At 39.9% G+C, this 20,065-nt stretch overlaps 1 protein-coding gene across 2 annotated transcripts in view; it reads left to right on the top strand.

Moving 5' to 3' along the window:
- Nucleotides 1-340: 340 nt before the first annotated feature.
- MGAT5 (alpha-1,6-mannosylglycoprotein 6-beta-N-acetylglucosaminyltransferase) overlaps nucleotides 341-20,065 on the top strand; it is a 399,298-nt gene continuing 379,573 nt past the window's right edge. For both annotated transcript variants that reach the window (XM_043993188.1, XM_043993187.1), the window contains exon 1: nucleotides 341-777. The gene's annotated coding sequence lies outside the window, so the exon portion shown is untranslated. The remainder of the gene's footprint in view (nucleotides 778-20,065) is intronic.

Here is a 20,065-nt window from a genome sequence, read left to right as displayed (position 1 = left end):
AGATTATTATGAGAGATTTTTGCTCAAGCGAGAATTTGAGAAATGCCTTTGACTTTAGTACCAGTTTAGTTAATTCTTCAATCAGAGGTGTCAAGTGATTCCCATTTAATTTCTGACTTTTGGGTGAAAAGGGGCGAAGGGTGGGGGAGGAGGCAGTGGAGCAGGAGAGAGGCAGGAGGTGGAGAATGCTTCTATAGTAAGTTTAGGAATTTGTAGACCGTCCCTGAAACTCCCCGGTTCAGAATTGGTTGTGCACAGTAACTGAAAGGGCGGGGAGTTTGCAGACAGTCCCTGGCCGGAATCCAGGTCTTCTTTTGCTATGGCCCAGGAGCCGGCAGAAGTTGGAGAGGTGGGGTAGGAAGGGGAGGGTTGAGGAATTTGCAGAGGAACCCTCGCCCCGAGCCCTTGCAAACCTGACAGCGTATCTCCCTTTCTGGAAAGTGTGTTCGCGCGTTGTGTGTACGGTCCCTGCCAAGTCTAGGAGTTTGCAGACTGTCCCTGACTCGGCCCGTTTCCACGACCCTGCAGCTTTAGCGGCGGCGGCTCGCGGGCTCTGGTTCCATTCCCAGGTAGCTCGCGAGGCAGGCTCAGCGGTCCTTGCTGCTGCTGCTGCTGCTGCTGCTGCTGCTGCTGCTGCTGCTGCAGCCTGCGGGCGGTGTGACCTCCTGCCTGCCCAACCCCGCATCCTTGCACACTGGCTCTTATAAGGGACGACGGGTGAACAGCTCCTCCAGGGGCTGCTTGCTGCTGCTTCTGAGAAGGGAGGCAGCCCGAGAGGTAAGAAGCGTCTGCGATGATTTTTGTTGCTCTCGGGCTAGAGAAGGATGCACGCCCCCATCTCCTCCCCATCTCCTCTGCTTTCAAACCCCAGCACGCAATCCCGTCGCCCCGCTGGAGAAGGGTTGCTCTGCCTCTAGAAAGAGAGGAACGGGGTGACTCGTACAAGCCGAGGGGCAGAACCGAGTGGCAGCTCCTGAGCCTCTCCGGCTTTGCCCTCCTTCTGCGGCTGTCCAGCGCTCGGGCCGCTCGGGTAGGACCTTGGGACTCGGAGACGGGGTGGGCTACTGCCCGGAGACCGGCGCCCTGGTGCCCCCTCCGCAGTCCCACCCGTGGGACGGGCAGCTGAGCTTGGGTCTGCTCCTCCCTAGAGAGAGGGGGACAGCTTTCAGGGTTGTTTGAGGCGTGTTTGGGATGTTGGAAGCCCACGGGCATCCCCTTCAGGAGAGAAGTCCAAGGGTGGGCAGGAGGATGAGTGACTATTAAAAATGGGAGACTCCAAGAGCCAGCCTTGCCCACCCACGGGAGTCCTCCTGAAGTCGAGGTGAGGGCGCAGGCTCTCCTGCCACTAGGATGCCGGGGGGCCAAGGGGTCTCTTCCTGGTTCAGGGTATGAGGGAACTGGAGAGGAGATCTCTATTAGACTCCCGGAGAAAGGAGAACGGGGTGGTCGTGGGGGGTTGTTGGGAGTGGGATGGTGGGGCAGAAAGCGAGTGCTTCCCACGGAGACTGGGGCTGTAGATGCGACGAGCTTGGGGCTATGGGCAATGTTGGCCCTTTGCGGCCTCCTCTCTCCCCTCCGCCCCAGGGCTACGCTGGCCAGTGTGCCCACTTAGGGGGTTAGCGAGACCTGTGAGCGCCGTTGCCAGATTGTGAGCCCGCCAGCTCGGGGTGGTTTATGAGTCTGGGAAAAGCGAGAGGCGAGAGAAGGGGGGGAAAGGGAAAGGGAGGAGGGGAAAAAAACGACGAGAGCATGCTCAGTGGAGCCCAGGGAACTTCCTGCCGAATAGTGAGCCTCGCGAGGCAGGCAGGCACCCTGCTCTCCCGCCTCCCTTACTCAACCCTTAGCAATTCTGAAAGTTGGGGGGGGGGGGTGCAGTCTAGGCTCCAGTCCCCTGCCCCCCCCTGCGCAGCTACCCATCCCTCCCTCCCCCAACTGGGGCTCCTCTATCCCCTGCTGGATCCTGCCTTCGAGCCACCTTCTGTAGACCTGGGGGAGGGTCAGGAGGGGATTTGACATCTCTCATCTGCCCTTCTGTAGCCCACTCTGGTGCCAAGGTCAGGGCGGCGGGAGGCCTGGGGAGTGGTGATGGTGATGGTGGTCTCCTCTTGTAACTATGGGGCTCGGAGCAGAAAGGATGAAGCAGAGTTTTCCAGTTGTCAATGAGCATTGAAGTCCAGTCCGTTTTAATCCAAACTCCCTCTACAACAAACCTCCTCCACGCAGGAATTGGGAGGCGTGTGTATAGAATATACATTTTACGCTGTAATACATCATATAATGTATACCAAGGATAATTAGTACTTTTAGCCAGGAAAGGGGCAGCCGGTGGTGTTGAAGTGGCGGGTGGAACTTGGTTATTTGGTCCAGCATCCCGTTTTGAGAGCCCACGAGCCGCTTGCTAAGCAGGGCAAGAACTGCTGGAGGCAGGTTTCTGGGTAAAAGGATGGAGGGAGTGAGCAAGCAGCCTGGACATGTTATACTTTATTAGGTCCTTCCACTGATTCCCTCCTTTCCCTTTCTACTACTTGTCCTGAAGACATCCATCCTTGGGAAGATTTACAAGCTCCCATAGCCGCAGGTGGAAGCCAGTTGGAGGCGGTATGGGGTTGGACGGAAAATTTCTCTGCCTGGGACTAGGAAGTTGGGGTGAAATTTGGGGAGTGTGTTATCCTTGTAAAGAGGCAATAAGCATCTTAGAGGGTGTATACACGTTCTTATCCCCCGTTTAAAGCACACGAACTTTAAGTTCCATGTATGGTAAGGAATAGCTTTTTAGGGGTGGGGGTGTGTGTGGAAATATGGTTGGAGCTGACCCTTATCCCCTTTCACTTTTATCCCTGAAACTGTCCCGTTTGAGTTGTTTTTTTCAAAAACCTGGGTGAGGTTGTGTGTGACGCACACCCTACGTCTCATTCAAGCCTTGGTGGTAGATTAGTACCCTCTTTGTTCCCCTGATTTGAAAGAACCAGGAGCTTTTTGAAAAAGACAAAGCTTCGATTCTGTTTTGACATTATAATAGACATTCCCTCATTCATTTCTTGACCATAATTTACAATTTGAAATGTTCAGATCTGAGATATAATCAAAATACTCTCTTCAAACAATCGACTAATAGTCATTGGGGGAAAAAACACCAAGAAATAAAAGGGTCCTGAAATAGGAAGTTGGGTCCCTTTGAGGAGGGAGTGTGGTTATGGTTCTTTCCCTTTATCTTTCCCTTTTTCTTTGTCTCCTTTTCCCCTTGTCCCCCCTTCTCCTTCTCTCCCTCTCCCTCTCTTCCTCTCTCCCTCCTCCTCCTCCTCCTCCTCCTCCTCCTCCTCCCCCCTCTTTCCCTCTTTACTGCTTCCTCCTTCCAACATTCCTCCCTCCTTCCCTCTAAATGAGGTAAGATGTGTAAAGAGCTTACCACAGTGCCTGGAACATAGTAGGTACTTAATAAATGCTTATTCCTTTCATCTCTATCCTTTATTTTTTTCAAGTCTTTTTTATTCTAAAGCAGTGATTTCTTAAGCTAAGATCTTGAATTTTTTAATACATTTTGATAACAATTGCAATATAAATTGAGTTTCTTTGTAAACATATGTATTTTATTTTATAATTAAAATCATTCTGAGAAGAGGCCCATAAACTTCACCAGACTATACAGAAGGGGCCCATGAAACACAAAAGGATTTAACCTCCTCAGAGACCACAGGAGATGTTGTTTCTGTTGGGCTGGGAAGCTTCAGGGAGTTCGGCAGTATTACCTATAAGGTGTATTCTATAAGAGGTATTCTATGTCAAGACCTTCTCAATTATTTGTTTGTTCATTTGTATGCCTAGCTTGTTTCCACCACAGTCAATTCCATGGATATATCATAGAAAAAAAATCTACCTGCTTGGTTTACATGTACCTAGAGCCCATATAAGAGGTAGTCATTCATTCATTCATTCATTCATTCATTTATTCATTTGATATAAATATATTCATATAATGTTTATTGTGAGAGATTTCTGAATAGTGCAAACACTATACAAATAACAAATATCCTCTACAATTACCCTGACAAGTACTCATCCAACTTTCACTTGATTGCTTCTATTAACCGAAACCCCACTACTTCCTGAGGAAGTCCATTCTGCTTTGAAATACTAATAGGTGTTCATTTATAACCAAGATGGAAATGACAAAGATTGCTAAAGGGGATGGGGTGAGGGGGCAGGGTAGTGAAATTAATGAATGACATCTGTCTATTTCTAGTCACTGATACAAACCAGAAGGTAATAAGATTTAATAAAAAAATTCTGATCAGCATTTAAATTTCTAGTATTTTGTGTCTTGAAAGTGTGGCCTCAGTATTTATTTATATATACATTCAGATATATATACGTATAATGCATACATATTTTTTGGTCTTTAATAGAAACATACATCTTGGAGCTGGGACCTTAAGATCTTTCAAAATAGACTTTTTTTGTCCCTACTTCCTTTCAGTTTAAAAATAACATATCAACCTTTTGCTCAGCTTTCCTTCAGAAGAGTTGAAATGCTAATGTCCCTACAGTGTCTGATGAAGAGTTTCAGTTGATGGAGGAGGGTGCCCCATATCCAGTTAAGGGTACATTAACCTTCCATTCAATGCTTGGTCTTTGCTCCATGCTAACTACTTGCTGATTTGGGCATAATTGAAATATTGAGCTTAGTTTCTATAAAGTCCTAAATGGTTTGGGTCTTAATTCTCTGAGAAATCACTTCCTTGGAAGAGTTTTGGCAAGGTAGCCACCAATAGTGGCTAGAGGACAGGACATTTTTGGATAATTCATGTCTGTTCTTATTTTTATGACCTTTAATGGATGCAGGTGATTTAGGTTTAGCCAGGAAGTATAAAAATCTAGTGCTATTTTCTTTTCTGTGTCCTGGCTTTTATCTCATATGGGCAAGTGTGTACTCTAGAGCCCCTTATGAGGTATTAGGTATAAGGTAGAGTGGCTTCTGGGACATAATGCTTTCTTTCTTGCTGACTGCTATAGTTGTCAGTTATTAACCAGTGTTTTACAGAAAGACAGGTGGGAGGATGAGAGGGAAAAGTGTTTTGAAGATCATGCTCTGTCTTGTGACTTTTGGTCTTTGTGGGTATGTCAGATTTTGGTGAAATAGGAATAGACATGTGGAGCTTGTCATTACCTGTTTTACCAAGCTTAGCGTTTAAAAAATTGCTTTGAAGACCATACTCTTAAGTAACTTTTCCCAGCCAGAAGATGGCTGCACTGTTACAAAATTGCTTGTTTGAGGTGAGGTAAAGCCCTTTTTTCATCCCCTTCTCTCTGTGGTTTCCATGCTGATACATTTCCAGAATACCTCTACTGGATATTTAGTATTCAATATCTATATGAATAAAAATAGAAGAGTAGATACAGTTTAGGAGTTGGAGTACGGAAGACTTGGGTTCAAATCTAGATTCAGAATTTTAATAGCTGTGTGATCCTGGACAAGTCACTTAGTTCAAGTAAGTCCCTAAGACTTATTTAGTAAGTAGTTATGGGTTAGCTGGAATCTGCCTGGTTGTTTAGGGTTTTTGTTTGTTTGTTTTGTTTTGTTTATTCATGACTGACTCTTTGTTTTGGGGTTTTCAAAGGAAGGATACTGGTGTGATTTGACATTTCCTCCTCCAATTCATTTTACAGGTGATGAACTGAGGTGAACAGGGTTAAGTGACTTGCCCAGGGTCACACAGTAAGTGTCTGAGGCCAGATTTGAGCCAGGCCTGGCACTCTATCCACTATACCCCCTAGCTGCCCAGAATCTGCCTGGTGGCAAAAGGAATTCCTGCACTGGAATTTCTCATACTGAGAATATCTCAATATATATTTGACGGGGAAATTAAATTAGATTAAGTTGGAACTAATCATGGTTGCCAGGGTTCCTTTTCACCATAATGTTTTTCCTTTTAATTTCTACTTTCATTTTTAATGTATCCAGTCTTCTTTCACTGTGGTAAAACTAACCATTTTACCCTAGAAATCTATGTCATAGAAATCGCAGAAGACCATAGCACTATAACCATTTTTTTAACAGGTAGAATTGGGGGATTTTTTCCTGTGTTTCTACATTTGAACTGATTTTCATTGACACCAGATTGTAGGCTCCTTGAAAGCAGGCACTTTCACTTTTGTCTGTTTGCCCAGTGTCTAGAAAATAGTAGGTACTTAATAAATGCACATTGTTTTATACAATTAAGTACATCTCTCCTTTGTCTAGACAGGCATGTATACGTGTGCCTTTCTGGGGTTTGAACCCATCAGTTTTGATAGTAGGGCCTTCTGCAAGGGAGAATTGGTTATCTGTGTGGCTATGATCCTTCCCCAGCATCTTTCCCATTTCCAGCTTGAAAAAACTCAGCAATCTGAAAGGGTAAGTGGGAAGGAAAAAGGGAGGAGAGCCTTGCAGTTGTGACTTTTTGTTTGAACCATTGTGGGTTTTTTTGGTTTTTTTTGGCAGGGCAATGGGGGTTAAGTGACTTGCCCAGGGTCACACAGCTAGTAAATGTCAAGTGTCTGAGGCCAGATTTGAACTCACCTCCTCCTGAATCCAGGGCCGTTGCTCTATCCACTGCACCACCTAGCTGCCCCCATCATAAGTTTTAAAAGGATAAAGTAAAGATTTTAGAGTCAATAGGGAGTCACTGGAGTTAAACAGGGTATGGTCCAGAGTGACTAGGGGACTAGCATAATTGTTGAAGACAAGGTCCTACATGACTCGGAGCAAGGAGGGAACAGGGGAGGCATCCTAACTTCTTATCCTCCTGTTCATCGATCACACATTACTGCTTCCATGCAGATATTCTGTTGCCCCTACTTTGGAGAAAACTAAAGTCATTTGTTCTTTGACCTTTTTTCTGAGACAATTTAGTTGATTAGAAATGGTGAAAAGGAGATCAGTGAAGCCCATGGGTCAGATCCCAGATCTAGCCAGTAAACTTTATAACTACCAAGGAAAAAGATTTTTTCCCATGGCTTGAGGATCTCTGCCTGTGCCTGGCAAGCTCACAATAAATATCTGCTTTGGTTACCAGAAGAACTTGTAGAGATTGTGGATAGCTTAATGTAAATTCTTCTCCACTACTCAAAAAACAATTTAAAGCACATTTGCCACTGACATTGGCTCAGGAACATTTTCTTTGAGTCAGAAAGACAATGTATTATGTTATAACTGCCTCTCCAATAATTCATTCCCATTTTTCCTGCTTTTGAATTTTGTTTTGTGGTTGTTGTTGTTTTTTTTTTTTAAATGTATCAATAGTTTGTATTCTTAATTTGTAAACTCATCTCCTTTCAAATCCTTATCCCTCTCTGGGTTATTTATCCTTTCTCTTAAGTGTTTCAGCTTTTTTTTTTTTGTCGGTAAGAACATTGGTCTTATTTTCTTCTAGTATAAATTTTTATTATGTTAAAATAATTTTTTTAAAGGAAAGTTGGAAAAGAGGAGTAAGGAATGGGCAGGAATGTCTGGGTTGGGGGTTCATTTTGTAGATTTGTCCAAGTAAAGATTACCCTAAGCCGCATCACCAAAGTTCCTGTGGAATCCTAGAAAGAGCAGAAGCCTAGGAAAACATTCCTGAATACCACAGCATCTGACCACTAGGCCCACTTGACTTCATGGGAGTTACCATGTTGGAATGCTAATGAACAGGTTTTTTTCTTCATTTATACTTATGGCATTGCTTCAAGCAAAAGAATTCCCTCTTTGACTTCTCCCTACTTTATAATTTGCCCTTTCTCCCTCATTTCTGCATGTGTAAACTGGTTAGGAAATAATCAGCAACACAGAGCACCCCCTTTCATGTGCATGTAGGTAGATGAGGAAAGAAGATGCTATTTTTTGTTTAAGGAATGTCTATTTTATCCAGAAAGGCATAGCACATGTGAAATATTTAAAGGCACTTTGAAAGCAATGTAAAAAATAAATGCAGCTTAATTAAATGCAAACTGACCTCTTGGTACCTCAGTTTCCCATTAAAAATAATGGAGTCATGGGGCAGCTAGGTGGCACAGTGGATAAAGCACCCGCCCTGGATTCAGGAGGACCTGAGTACAAATCCAGCCTCAGACACTTGACACTTATTAGCTATGTGACCCTGGGCAAGTCACTTAACCCTCATTGTCCCACAACAACAACAACAACAACAACAAAAACAAAAATAATGGAGTCAGACTAGGTAATCTCTAAAATTGCCTCCTAAATTCTCTAATTGTATAAGTGACTGGTTGATGTGGAGTAAAGGAACAAGAATGGTAGTGGAAGAACGATAATTGTTTTTTCCCCTTCAACAAACATTTAATTGAAATTGTTGAACTGAATTGGATTTTCCCTTGGTGGTGGAGTTGCTTTGGTACACAGTTGAAATACTTTCCCAAGAAGAACCAAATCTCTGTGCCTCATTACCTTTAGGCATATTTTCCTTTGGATATTTTGAAACTAAATTTCTTGTTGCTTGTTCTCTGGCTAGGAGATGACTTGGTTCTTCAAGAAATAAAGTAGAATGGTTTTCTTCCATTGAGAATGAGGTTGAAACAAAAGTCATTGAGTTTATGGGCTTCTTATGGCCATGTGGCATAGTACCTTATAGAAAGACATGAGATGTTTATCCTGTGAGCAGAATTTGGTTTCAGTGTTTTCAGTTTTTGTTTGTTTCTATTTCTCTATATAAGAACTGACATTCAATCTGAAAGATTTGGCCCTCTTTATTCTCTCCCTTGGTGATCTCATCTACTCCCCTGGCTTCAATTATCACCACTATACATACAGATGACTCAAATCTGTGTGTTTAGTACTGACTTCCAACTGCTTTTTAGCAATTTCTACTTGGATGTTCCCTTGGACATGCATACACACCAAGTTTAAAAGTAAACTAACTGTCACATCATGATCTTTCAAAAGATAGCCCCTTTTGTTAATTTCCTTATTTCTGCTTATGGTATTTTTCCTAGTTGCAAATCCCCCAACCCTTAGGTTCTTCTTAACTTTTTTCTTTCCTTCACAAACTTAGATCCAAACATTGGCCAAGTCTTGTCAATTCTACTTCTATGGTATCTCATTTATCTATCCCTTCCTTTCCCCCTTATGGCTACCACCTTGATTTAGGACCTTATTATCTCTTGTCTGGATTAGACTAAATGGATAGTACTAGTACCACCACCAATTTTGATGTTGATAATGAGGGCTAATGTATTGTACTTACTATGTGCTAGGCATTGTGCTAAGAACTTTATATAATACCCTGGAGGAAAATGGATGACAAAAATCAAAACAAGGATGAAGTGAATTTTAGATGAGAAGAAACGTTTGCCATAATCAATGGAGGTGGAGAGCAAAGAGTATGCCATTTCCCCCCCTTGGTCCTATGTATCTGGGAGGAGTTGTTTAGGAGAAGGGTCCTTAAAGAGAGTACCAAGAGATAAGGTGTCTTCAGGAGAAAGCTAGGTTTCTGGGAGGACTAGAAAGTGGGGCAAGATAAGAGGAAAAGACATTGGATGTACAGTGTGTGTTAACAATAGGAGAAGGTTTCAATGGGCACAAAGGAAAGATAGGAAGGATAAGGCTGGGGGGAGGCCTAAGGCTGAAATTATTAGGGGAAGGGTGCAGGGCAGCAATCAACTTATTTTATGAAACCATGGGGCAGGGTAAAGGAAGTACCGCCTACCTATAGCCATGTTGGCTTCTGGGTGGGTCAAAGCTGTAGATTCCCAGGGTTGATTCCAACTGATTCCTGGGTGACATTTGCCCCCCCCCTTTTTTTGGTTTGTGTACCATTTTGCACGCTGCCCTGCCTGTCAGCCTTCCTGTGTGCCCAACCTCCCCACCCCCCACCATCCTTCCCTTGACCTCAAGGCCAAGTTTAGGTGCTATCTCCTTGATAAAACCTTCCTTGATCCCAGTAGCTATCAATTTCTCCATTCTCAAATTTCTCCCAGTACTCTATTTAAACCTCTCCAATCCACTTATCAACATTATGGTTTTTGTATTTGTCTTATATCTCTTACTAAATTATAAGCTCCTTAAGGATAGGATTGTCTATTGTTCATCTTTATATTCCTGAGCTAGGCATATACAAAATGTTCATTGTTGAAATGAAATTCTGTGTATGTATTCATGTGATTAAGTATTTTCTTTTTTGTGTATTGTATAGTGGAGTCCTTTAGGAATGAGAAATCAAAAAAAATACTATTCCTTTTAGAATATTTTTGTGGGCAATTATTCTTTATCTCTTCACCCCTGAAATAGGTCAATATTGCCTTTGTGAACTCTGTATTTGAAGAATCATAGGGTTTTGGAGTTGGCAAGGACCTTGGAAAATAATTATTCTATGCTCAGCCCTGGTCTGACCCTTCAAAGCTTAGTTCTGCATTGAATCATACATTTAGAACTAGAAGGGATGTTAGAGGTAATCTAGCCTATCTTTTTAAAAATTAATTAATTAATTAGTTAATTAATTTTACAAATAAGGAAACTTAGACAACGACTGAAGCGATTTGTCCAAACTTATGTAAGTAATAAAGATAAGATTGAAAACTAGGTCCTCTCCCTTGACATATAAACCCATAGACAAATATAAAGTAATTTGAGGGTGGAAAGAGAGTACTAACAGCTAGTGGAATCAGGAAAGGTGGTGTATGAAAGTGGCATGTGAGCTAAGTCTTGAAAGAAAGTAGGAATTCTCAAGTGGGAGAGAGGAAAGGATTTATTCCAGGTATTTAGGGCAAACTTATTCAAAGCCACAGAGGAGAGAAATAGCATGAGATGGTCAGGCAATTCCTGATAGGACCACTTGGTGTTAGAAATTGTTAGACATTAGAGTGTGTTTCTGAGAGATTATTTGAAATCCACTCCAATCCTGGTAGATGGTCATCTCCCCAGTATGGCTGAGGTACTGTTCTGTACCTCCTAAATCAGCCTAATGACTCTATAGAGCAATCATTGAGCCCATAGATTTTCTGTGTTTCTGTACTTAGCATAGTACCTTGCATATAAATGTATATTTTATATGTAATATTATGTACATTAAATTATATATGTATGTATATGTGTTATGTGTGTGTATATACTAGGTGCTTAATAAGTAATTAGTAATTTTAACTGAATTCCAAGTATCTTCCGTTAGAAGGAAATGATTTGGTTTTATAGGATGATTCATTCAAATGAATGGCTTCATCCTAGTCACTGAGAAATGATGCTATTGTTGCTATATCTATTCTCCACCCCCCCCCCATTTCTAAAACTATATTTAGAGTATGAAAATGCTGAGCATTTCCTTTCATTATTTGGAAACTGAGTAAGTGTGGGGGGGGAATGGAAGCCTCAAACCTCATAAGCACTGGTATGTATGTGAAGAAATCACATTAATTATTTTCCACTCTTTTAGAAAGATTACATAATAATTTTTTGAATTGTATATTTGCTCTATTTTCTCCCTGACCACTTTGATATTCTTAGTTATTAATTCTACCAAAAAAATCAGTTAACAAGCATTAATCAGTAACCCGTGTTAGGTCCTGTTCAGATATAAATGTGAGATAGTCCCTGCTTTCAATCAGTTTACATTCTAATAGGGATAAAGCACACACTATAATATGTTTATACATATAATATCTGTTCCTATGCCCAGGTTTGGTCTAGGGAATCACAGGTACTGTGAGTAAAGCCGTAATGTAGAAGATTATCATTCCCTTTCCAGGAGTAATGACAATATCGATTCCATTACTGTTACCAGAATTAGAGGGGGAAAGGGAGGCAGGATAGCTGGCAATTTGCCAGAGCAGGGAAGGCTCTGGTGTCCTGGGTGATACCTGGAAGGGATATGAAGAATTGTCTGAGTCCAGCTACAGTATATTTACTGAGTTGGGGAGAATTTTCACTTACTAATCAGTATTGTTCAGCCCCGTGATGGAACCCCCAAGTTGAGGGGATTAATTAGATTTTTGCTAGGACATGGACCCTAAAGATTGGTTATATGGTAGGGTGGGAGGTAGGAGAAAGTTTCTTCATTGCTAAAATAAAGAAATTGGACCAAATGATCTCTCAGGGTCTTCCTGACTCTCTGATTTTATGTTTTGGTTTTTTTTTTTGGCAAGGCAATGGGGGTCACACAGCTAGTGAGTGTCCCATGTCCGAGGCTCCATTTGAACTCAGATCCTCCTGAATGCAGGGCTGGTGCTTTATCCATGGTGCCACCTAGCTGCCCCCAGATTTTATGATTTTGAAGGGAGTTAAATAACTGTTAGTTGGAAAGGTTTAAATATTATGGGGAAGTTAACCCGTTGGCTGTCAGTTCATTGACAGTATGTGATGAGTCTGCCTTTATCCAACACTATAAGCACATACAGAAATATAGGAAATACTATCTTTGCCTTCAGGATGGCAGTCTACTAATAGAGAAAGCATGGGTACACAATACTGCCCTCCCCCCACAAAACCAAGCCCCCCTCAGAAACTCTCAGAAAACTCAAGAAACACTTTTATATAGCAATATGCTAAAAAATTAAAATTAATCTGGTACAAACCAACCACTCTCTTTATACATCTTTGGCATATGTTTAGATAAAACTTTATACCAGATGTCAGCCCAATAGAATTTCATTTAAAAGTCAGTCTCAACAAGAGTTTTTAATTCTCCTTTCATGAAAAAAAATGTACAAAATATTATTTTTCCTGTCTGTTCAAAATGATTTTCAATGTGAAACAGTTACTAACCAAGTATGATGAAACTCTAGTTATCTAAGAACCATCCCTCCAGAATGGTTTGAACCCAGAACTAGAAACCACTCCCCAATTGCGCTCCATTCTCCTCCCTAAAAAAAAAAGTCTTTGGTAGCAACAAAAATTGTTGAGAGAATCTGACAGTTACCTCCAAGCATATAACTGATATGATTAGCTCCTGGATCAGAAGGAAAGGGAAACTCTGGCAGGTGATAGCTACACAAAGCCAACTTTTTTGGTTAGAAAGCCAAGAACTAGGCAAGTGGTAAAAAGAGACAAATGGAGAAAAGAGAATGATCGAGGTTAAGAGTGGCAATAGGGACAGCTGAGAAGTAGACATTGTGCTGCTTGGTAAGAGGCAGGCCTAAAACAGCTGTGGAACAAATTACTCCACTTCAGGAGCTTTTGAGGCACAAGTTTTAGACCCCCTCTATTATGTGTCACAGCAGGGACAAACACTGTTATCTCTATAGTCAGTTTTATATGACTTCACATGTATAATAGGCTTGCTTTCACATACATACATACTATGGTATTGTTTGCTTTCGTGTGTGTGTGTGTGTGTGTGTGTGTGTGTGTGTGTGTGTGTGTGTGTGTGTAAAATGGGTGGGGAGAGGCTGGAGGGAGGGAGAGAATTTGAAACTCAAAATTTAAATAAATTTTTTTAAATAGTCAAGGCCACGTTGCCCTGGAAATCTAAAGTGAAGTACTTTTATTCCATCTTCATGTGGAGAGCACACTGAACCAGGAGTAAGACGTAGGTTCTTAGACCTCTAATCCCCTTGTATTATACATGGGGAAATCCTTTCATGTTACATGTGGGGAAACTGAGGCCCAGAAAATTCAAGTGTCTTGCTAATGTTCACATAGGCTGTAATGAGTAGCAGATGTAGGATTTGAACCCAGGATCTCTGATGTCAAGTCGAATCATTTCATTTCACTTTGCTGCCTCTTTAACTTAATTTTCCTCTTTGTTTAAAATGAGGCAGATGGATTAAAAGTCTAAGGTTCCTTCTGGCTCTAGAAATCTGTTTTAGGTTGGCATAAAATAATCCATATTTTGAACGTGATTCTTCATTTAGCTGTGGATCCACTTAACTCACTCTGCCCACCTTTTTTGATCTTGTCCACTAGGATCTCAGGAGAAGCTTGTGTGATGCCTTTTTGAATGCAGGGTACACTTTGCATGTTAGATTGTAATTTACCTGTCTATTAACCAGATTTTAATATTTACACAGTTGACGTGTAATATTTAAACTTATAAAAAGTTGCACAGCTAGTAAGTGTCTGAGACAGAATTTGAACTCGGGTCTTCCTGAATCTGTCTTGTCCTTTTTCTGTGTCTCTTAACAGTTTTTATATAAGATATTACCATAGGTTCTATGCACACTATTTTTGTATCCCTGCTATATAAAGAGTTTGGATTTGCAAACCTAAGCCTTTTTAAAGTATCTGGATGTTACCTCACCATTTCCTCATTTATCTTGAATTTTAATTCCTTCATCATGTTTATTCTACCCTTTTTAGTAGAAAACCATTCATTCTCCTTGGAAGGAGCTGAATTAAGCTTCTTTGTTAGGCAGTTTCGAAAGTTGTTATTGTTTGTTAGCTTACATTAGGAAAAAAAACACAAAACAAACCCTGGATGGATCATTTTCCCCAGATTCTGGTGTGACATGCTACTTTGATTAAAAAAAAGAGGACATCTGTATCATCAACATTGTGTGTTGATCAACTCTGATGGACTGGATTCTTCTCACCAATACAGTGGTACAAGAGAATTCCAGGGGATTCATGGAAAAGGCTCCCCAAATCCAGAAAAAAACAAAAAGAACTACAGAATATGGATGCTGATTGAACCATACTATTTCTTTTCTTTTTTGGTGGTGTTGTTTTTCTATTTTGAGGTTTTTCCTTATTGCTCCGATTCTTCTCTTATAGCATGACTGATGCAGAAATATGTTTAATGTTGTTATGTATGTGTATATATATGTATATGTTGTGTATATATACATATATATGTATGTGTGTGTGTGTGTGTGTGTGTGTGTGTGTGTATCCTTTATCCGATTGCCTGCTGTCTGGGGGAGGGGGGAAAGGAGGGAGAAAAATTTGAAATTGGAAATCTTATGTAAACAAATGCTGAAAGCTATCTACATGTAACTGGAAAATAATAAAGTACTTTTATTAAAGAACAAAAAAAAAGAGGACATCTTAATAGTGATGCAGTATTTGGTTAATGTTGAAATGATTCATTGCTTATAAGATTTTTTTTTCCTGCTGCTTCTGAAATGTCATAATGAATAAGGGACTGATTTCAGAAAGAAAAAAATATATACCAAACTTTTAGGCATTCTAAAGTCAAAGGAAATGAGTTGCGATTATTTAGAAGGAAAATGTTTGAACAGGGTTAAATTCAAAAGGTCTCTTGAGTTGTGATTAAAGAACTGTAATCCTTCAAGTCTGAAGATGTTGATGTGAATGGTACTATTTACTGTGCAGCTGAGGAAGGAGGAAACCCCGCCCCCCCCCAACCCAGTCATAATATGAAGCAAGCAATATTTCTGTTAGTGGTTGTAACCATGCATGATTCTGTGGTTTGGGGTCTGTCACCTCCAAGGAATCACAATATTTTGGTTAAAGTCAGCCATATACAACCATAACTGGTCTCCCACTTTTATTGTGCATTTCTCTTGACTTAAAAAAAAAATTGAAGAAATAATCACTTATCTTTTGAAGAAAAATCAGTAGCAAGAGTCCTAGATTTGATTTCAGAATGACTGGGTTCAGATCTCAGCTCTGTTACCTACTGCTATATACAAATCCCTTAGTTTTTCTAGGATTCATTTTCTTCATCTCTAAAGAGAAGGATTTGAGTTAGATCAAGGTTTTGTGTGTGTGTATGTGTGTGTATGTGTGACTATGTTTATTGAATAGAATTTTATTTTCCAAAATATATGTAAAAACAAATTTTAACATCAATTTTTAAAAAATTTGTGTTCCAATTTCTCTTCCTCCTCCATTCCCACCCCATCCACTAGATCTCAAGCATTTCAAAATAAGTTATACATGAGTAGTCATGGAAAACAATCCCACATTAGCTAGGTTGTAAGAGAAAACAGTCAAAAAAACCCCAAAACTTCAGATTGAGGAATTGTCAAAGAGGAAAAAAAAAATTGTTTTTAAATGTGTTTCCAGGGGCAGCTAGGTGGCGTAGCGGACAGAGCACCAGCCCTGGATTCAGGAGCACCTGAGCTCAAATTTGGCCTCAGACACTCAATACCCACTAGCTGTGTGACCCTGGGCAAGCCACTCAACCCCAATTGCCTCACCAAAAAAAAAAAAAAAGAAAGAAAGAAAAAAGGAAAGAAAAAAAGTGTTTCCATCTATTTTCAGATACTATCACTTCTTTCTCTGTAGATGGGTTGCCATTTTCATAAGTCCTTCAGGGTTATATTGGATCATTGCCTTTCTGAAAATAACCACATGCTTCCCAGCAAATCGTCTTACACTATTGCTGTTATTTTGTATACAGTACATTTCACTCTGCTTCAGTTCATGTATGTCTTTCCAGGTTTTTCTAGTATCTTGTTCATCATAACCTAAATAAAGTACCTTAAACTTGACAAAGAATTTTCTTCATATTAGCCCAGCAAAATAGGTACCATACATTTTGCCATTATATTCATAGATCAAGGTTTCTTAACCTGAGATCTGTGACCTTTTAAAAAAAAATTGATAACTGTGTTTCAGTTTAATTGATTTCCATTGTAATTCTATATTTTATTTTATGCCTTTAGAAACATTCTGAGAATGGGGCTATGTAAACTTAACCAAAGTGTGCCTAGGGGGTTCATGGAACAAAAAAGGTTAAGAACCCCTGAATTCAATGATTTCTAAGGTCACTTCAAATTCTAAATCTTATGATTTCTTGACTTCATGATGAATGAGTATAATGGTTTTCCGCTTCCCCTCCAGTGGCAGTAATTTTGGGTTGGTTATAAAGAATCACTTGTTAACTTGAAACTAGTATTTCAACACTAATGTTTATGTACTTTGGGCTTTTATGTCGCTGATGACAGGACTTTAGATTTTGTATCAAATATTCTTCCGTAAAATTCTGATTTTTATTCTAATTCGTTGTGGGTTTTACATATGTATGTGTATGTTGTATACATTGCTGTGTTTAAAAAACAAAATCAGCAGACCTGGTCCAGCTTGGTAGTTTGCAGAGAGCATAATGTTATGGAATAAGGAGTGTATTGATTTAACCTCTTAAAAAGTTTCAAAGAGGCCCTTTTTTGATCCTAAGCTATTGGCATCTATGTGATGGATGTCTTCAAGGGGGAAAAACAGTGGAGTCTTTTTAGTGGAAGAAACAGTGTTTCTTTCATATGGAGCAGTACTTGAAAAATATTGCTAGTTTTGAGGAAATGATCATTTCTTGCATCTCAAAGGAATGTTACAAAGTTAGGGGGGGTGGGATGGGGTGGACCTACCTCTTTGGGCCAATAGTTTACTCACCCCAATCCCCCTCCCTCTTTGTGTCTCTGACTCTACACTCAGGCATCCAGTTTGATATAGGATCAGTTCTTGGTTCTTAGACTTCCCTTAGAGCCACAGTTTCTTGTTTTTAATATGCAAAATAAGTAAAATATTTGTGCTTCCTACCTCAGCTGGTGGTTGTGAGATTAGTGCTTTATAAAACTGAAATTGTTATAAAAATGTGTTAATGTTATTTCTATTATCCAATTATGGGAGAGGGTCAGGGGTTTCCTTGATGAGCATTTCCCCTATTCCACTTTGCTCATACATTAAAGTTAAGTATCTTTAGGTCTTTTCTGGGTAAGACTAGTAGATTATATGTCTCATAAAGGGGGTAGGCAGAACCTGATTTATAAGGCATAACAACCCTTGGCTTAAAAATGTAACTCTTAGAGTTATATTTAACATGTCTTAAATTTGTGACCTGTACGCTCAAATTTAGGGTAAACAGAGATAAAAATAAAGATTGCTTAGAGTTGTCTTTGTGGATTTTTGCCCCTCTTCAAACAAACTTTATCTTCTCTGTAGAAAAACCATAAAAACACTTGTACTCTGTCAGCAGAAGGGGTTCGGTCAGTCAAAAGTCCATATGTCCCTACTATAGATAATTCATAGTTTGAGAGTCCCAAATAAACGTAGGCAAATTACTTGTGCAACAGTTTAGAATATAAGGTATCTATATGGCCCATGAAACCAAAGTTAAATAAATTTGATGGTACTTGCTTATAAAAAAACTTATCTCCTGATAGCCATGTCATTAGACTGAGAAAAATAATTGAATTTAGGGTAAGAGTAGAGTTTCTTGATTCACTTCATCCTTACCTACTTCATAGAGGAGTAAGTTAAAATTCAACAATAATTCTATGAATATTTGTAGCATACGTACCTTGTGCAAGGCACTATACTGGGTGCTGGGAATACAAAGACAAATTTGTAACTAACTAGCCTTGCCCTCAGGTAGTTTACATTTAAATAGGGGAATGAGCACCCCTATTTAAGAAAGTGTGTGTGGAGGGGGAGGGGGAATAGTTTGAAAGGAGACAAACACAGAGAAACAAAGCATTTTGATCACTATCACCGAACCATTGTTGGGAAAATTCCTAAGTCCCAAGGAGGAAGAGAACCAACAAAGTCTCCAAGCCATAGAAAATTGGTTTATTGAGAAAAGGCCTCATCTAATAATAAAGCCGGCCTCTGGCGGGGGTGAGCCTACCAAAATACCTTGAGTTACAAAATCCATGGGTTTATATACCCTTCTAAAAGTTGCACTTATATAACATAGTATTAATCTTAATAAAGTTGAACTTATATAATATAATATTACTCTTAATTAGTAATTTCTAAAATTAAAGCATATTTTTAGGAAATATAGAAACTGCCTACGTGACCATAATGTCAGCATTTTCCAGTACTCTTATCAGTCTTATGATGAAAACAGTGTGGGTCATAGTTATGTACATGACCCCCTTCAATTAGTCAAGCATGCCACTGGTGAGCTGTGTGACCTTCTGGAGTCAAGAATAACACTTGTGGTTTCTAAAATATAGTATTGCTGACTGACTATTGTATCTTGTGATATTACTTAATGCTTGACATTGGAAACTATCATCTGACATTACTAAGTAGTAAGAAGAGAGACAATCTACCAATACAATTAAAATAAGATATCTAAATATAATAAATCACAATTTTTGGTTAATATGCTGATTATTATCATAATTAAATCACTTATAACTATATTAAATCTCTTATAACTAAGGAATGGGGAAAAATCTCACTCACACCATGAAGGAAGAACTGAAAATTGGAACCATCTTGCTAGATGTTCTAATGTAGCTACCATTTTATAATACCTTAAAGTTTTCAGAACACTTTACAGATATCTCATTTGATCCTCACCATAACTCTGGGAGGTAGATGCTATTTTATCTCCATTTAACAGATGAGGAAACTAAGGCTGACAGAGGTTAAGTGAATTACCCAAAGTCACATAGTCAGTAACTGTCTGAGTCTGGATTTGAATTCAGGTCTTCATGACTTAGGTCAAGCCTACATTCTTTTCTTGCTAAGCAGGGAGTATTTGAATAGTATTTCTCACATTTTCTTTTTGGTCAGAACTATTGTAGGAGACTCAGTCTAGTGGTTCCAGCTTAATAGACAAAACTTCTTAGAAACCAAATAAATTATACTAATGATGTAGGAGGCAAAAGGGGGTTAACAGGAAAACCTAAGACCCAAGCTTTAATTCAGATATTAGCTCTAAAAGGGATCCAGACCCCAGTTAATGGATAACTTACAAGTCAGGATGCTAAGGCCTCTTACCCACAGAAATCAGTACCCATAATGGAAACAGGGAGAGAGGTCATGAAGACCTTAGACTAAATGACAGGCCATAGAAACTCAAATTATGAATAAATGATAAATGAAGATGTTTTGAAACTAAGCATGGGAACCAGAAAGAGATATGTGCAGAAAAGGCCAAATTTGTCCCCATATTCACCTTATGATGTGTAAACCCCCAAAACATACCTCCACAGAAAAAGGTACCTGCCTCAGGGGTTGGCTTAGGACCCCAGGAACTTCAAATTAGGATAGGCCCTCCCCTGTACCTCCCTAAGGTGGAGATTATTATAATGAGACTGATAATCAATTTATCCATACTATAAATATAACTGTCTTTCTTTCCCTATTCAAGAGATACCTTTCCACTATTCTGGTTCTCTCCCTGTGGTCACTTACAGTATTGCAATAAGCTTGGGAAACCGAGTCACTGAGTCTTGTAATTCT

Source organism: Dromiciops gliroides, chromosome 3 (genome assembly GCF_019393635.1).
Source record: "Dromiciops gliroides isolate mDroGli1 chromosome 3, mDroGli1.pri, whole genome shotgun sequence".
Lineage (NCBI taxonomy): Eukaryota > Metazoa > Chordata > Mammalia > Microbiotheria > Microbiotheriidae > Dromiciops > Dromiciops gliroides.
Note: the sequence above shows the minus strand (reverse complement) of the source record. Positions and strands in the feature narration are given on the sequence as shown.